This window comes from Chrysochloris asiatica, unplaced genomic scaffold (assembly GCF_000296735.1).
Source record: "Chrysochloris asiatica unplaced genomic scaffold, ChrAsi1.0 scaffold00016, whole genome shotgun sequence".
Lineage (NCBI taxonomy): Eukaryota > Metazoa > Chordata > Mammalia > Afrosoricida > Chrysochloridae > Chrysochloris > Chrysochloris asiatica.
In genome coordinates this window covers 1,624,491-1,628,247 of record NW_006408534.1, presented here as the reverse complement: position 1 = coordinate 1,628,247, position 3,757 = coordinate 1,624,491, and the positions used below count along the sequence as shown (strand labels likewise).

The 3,757-nt window shown below is 36.3% G+C and overlaps 1 pseudogene; it reads right to left on the bottom strand.

The window, feature by feature from the left end:
- Positions 1-465: 465 nt before the first annotated feature.
- LOC102827707 lies at positions 466-1,490 on the bottom strand (annotated as a pseudogene).
- Between the last annotated feature and the right edge of the window lie 2,267 nt (positions 1,491-3,757).

Genomic DNA, 3,757 nt, shown 5'->3' with positions numbered 1-3,757 from the left:
CAATATTCTTCTCCAACACCATAACTCAAATGCATCAATTCTTCTGTGGTCTTCCTTATTCATTGTCAAATGTTCACATGTGTATGACGCTATTGAAAATATCATAGCTCGGATCAGGCACACATTAGTGTATCTTTGCTCTTGAACACTTTAAAGAGGTCTTGTGCAGCGGTTTTTCACAATGCAATATGTCATTTGATTTTTTTCTTACTTTCTTTTTAACTGTTTAAAATTCCTTTAATTGCAGAAAGCTTCTTTGGCTAGTATGCCGAGGGCCATTACTTAGTCCTACAGCGGATGATCGCTTTTTCCACTTTTTTACCATTTTGTTTGTAAACCACACCAAGTCTTATTTCCTCTATTGTATGTTGTTCTCTGACAAATTATAAAGAGCCAGATGTAATCACACAGGGGAATGTTGGAAAGTAGGGATACTGAAAAGGTTTTTGAAAAGCATTGCTATTTTTATCCTTCTGTTTTCAAATTATTTCTAACAGTTTCTAAAGACATGGTCACAGCTGCCTGAAGCATATCTTCTTCACTCATAATATCACTTAGGTCAGTCCCCAGAGCTCCTGAACTTGTGGTCGGCCTTTCGCATGGACATAGCTCTCGTCCGGGTGGGTCCACCAGCTGCTACCATTGCTTTTCAAAGTAGGCTTCTCTTCTCTTCTGCAACTCTTCTGAACTGAGGTTTATACCTGATGCCTGTGGGGTGTCCTGTGATGAATTTCTGGAACTACCTTGCATACTGAGCTGAACAGCCCTGAGGAGATCAGCCTCTTCATCTTCCATGTCGATTTCATGGTGACTTAGTGCCAGAGCCCTCTGAAAATCCTCTTCCTCTTCATCTAACATTCCCGGCCTATTGTTTGCTTCCAAGACTCATTGCAGGTCTGTTTTCTGGACTCTCTGATCTTTCAGTTGTGTTCATGTGTCTGTTGAACTCTGATCATCTGCAAAAGTTGGTCACTTTTACAGTTGGGCAGATCACCCTTAACAAATATAAAATAGCCTTCCTGTTGTAATTGAGCCAAGAAAAGAACAGGGTATGTGTCTGATATTAACTCTAGAGTCGTTAATAAAGAATTCAAGTTAAACCACTGTTTTCCTAATTTTCTGACTCTAAACCAGTGAAATGATCTTTCATTTATAGGGTTGATCATCAGCCTCTGATACTCTGGACTGTTGAACAAGATTAGTTTTAAACCCCAAACTTTCAAGGCATTGCTTATAACTTGGATAGAAAAAAACCCACTGTCATTCAGATTTCCAGAAGGCTGCTGCAAAAATGTGTGGTAATTGTCACTAGTAACTCCTTCCTCCACCATCCTCATCCTCTCTTCTTCATCCAGCTGATATGCAATTGAGGATAATTCCACAGGGCTAAAATACTCCCCTTGCAATAGATTGTTCAGGCAATGTTGAGCACAAAGTGAGCATTCTTGTTTCTCATAGAAGATGGATTCCATGTTTATTTGTCTGCAGCCTACACCCACGCCTCCTCCCCAAACCCTGTTTGATTTCTTGATTGCTGCTTCCAGAAGTGCTCATAGTGGAGCCAAACAAAATGAAGTCTTTGACAACTTCAATCTTTTCTCCTTTTATCTTAATGTTATTTATTGGTCCAGTGGTGATGATTTTTGTTTTCTTTTCATTGAGCTGCAACCCATACTGAAGGCTGTGGTCTTTGATTTTCATCAGTAAGAATTTTAAGTTCTCTTGGCTTTCAGCAAGCAAGGTTGTATCATTCGCATATTGCAGGTTATTGATGAGCCTTCCTCCAATTCTGATGCCACATTCTTCTTCATATAATACAGCTTCTCAGATTATTTGCTCAGTATACCAATTGAATAGTATAGAGAAAGAATACCTAACACATACCTTTCCTGATTTTAAAACATTTAAGCCATTCAGTGTCCCTTTGTTATTTTAGAATGGCTACCTCTTGGTCTATGTACACATTCCTCATAAGCATAATTAAGTGTTCTGGAATACTCATTCTTTGCAATATTATCCATAACTTATCATGATCTCTACAGTTGATAGCTTTTGCATAGTCAATAAATCACAGGTAATCATCTTTCTGGAGTCCTGGTGTGGCACTATAGGTTAACTGGTCTGCAAAGTTAGCTTGAACCACAAGGTCAGTGGTCCAAGCTCACTAGTAACTCCTTGGAAACTCTATACAGGGTTGCTGAGTCAGAATTGACTCAATGGCACACATCAACAACAACAAAACATCTTACTGATATTCTCTCCTTTTAGCCAAGATCCATATAGTCAAGGAAGACCTGTGGAGAAGTTCTGCTCTACCATATGAGATCATAATGAGTTGGAATTAACTCAATGACATGCAATAGCAACAAAATCTGCTCTACATAAGGCCTGTTAATTTAATCACATGAGATGATAACTTATTCTATGTGGTTACTGTTTTGCAGAAAAGAAAAAAGTACCTAACTATGACTATCTATGATGGCAACTATGACAATAATTAATATTTGAACAAAAAATTGAGAGCCATAGCCTAGCCAACTTGACATATAAAACTGACCATGTCAGCATCAAAATTCTCTTAAGGTGCATGGTTTCCCTTTCAGACATTGCCTCTCTCTCGAACCACAGAAATGATATCCTAATCCTGTGGAAGGACTATATTATCCATATAGGTCACTATCTTTCATACTCCCATGCTTTTCTATTTGTCTCCTCTTTGCAGGAAATACACAACATCTCCTCCATCTAAATTTTGGCAAACATGTATGCATTAAGACACTTCTCATGTTTCCATCACCCAGTACAAATAAACATATGGGAAAATTCTAATCAGTTCTGCAAAATACTGTTTGTTCATCTATGCTTGTTTTTGAAACTCTCATCTTTATCTGAGCTCTTGATTTTACTTTGACTTTATTAATTCTTGATTGCTTTGATGTTGTCTTTTAGTTGGTCCATCACTTTTTCGTACTTCATAACATCTACTTATCTTCAAAAAATTTTACTCAATTGTAATTACATATTGTGCTTTATATATTTATTATCTCTCACCACCCCAACCATATTATAAGTACCATATGTCATAGACAATCATTGTTTTGTCTCTTCCATAATACAATAATATATATTATATTAAGTATTCAGTTATTGGTTGTTGAGTCAATAAATGAACTATTATTTTTTAACAGATGCCTCTCCCATTAGATGATATGTTTAAAAATGGAATACATAATGCTGAATTTCTTTAGATTCCTAGTTTTGTATTATTGTGCTGATAGCTAGTATGTAGTAAAATAACAGCTGAATAAAATAAAATTTATGAGAGATGTGTAGACATGTGATGAGGAGAGGATGGGGAGATAATCTGACTGGAAAATGGTGGATGGTAAGAAAAGGCAAAAATCTAAGCTACTTGAAGACAGTTTAATTTTAAGTATTAATTCTGAAACGAGAGAGGAATGGGGATTTAGGCATACTGATTAAAGTGAAATCACATTTTTATTCATCATAAGTATGGTAAATCTCTGTTTTAACATAAAATGTTTTGCATATTTTGCTCATAAAAAGGTAGAATTAATTATACTCAAAATTAGAGAGCAAATGTGCCCCTCACACCTGTAATTAAGAAATACAAATGGAAATGTAATTTGTGAATTGGAGTTATGCTGGGGTGGGGATGGTGTTCTGAAGTAAAATTTGGTAAGACCGTTTCATTTCTGGGAACACAGCCAAATGGGCCTTGTGATTTTTTTTTTTT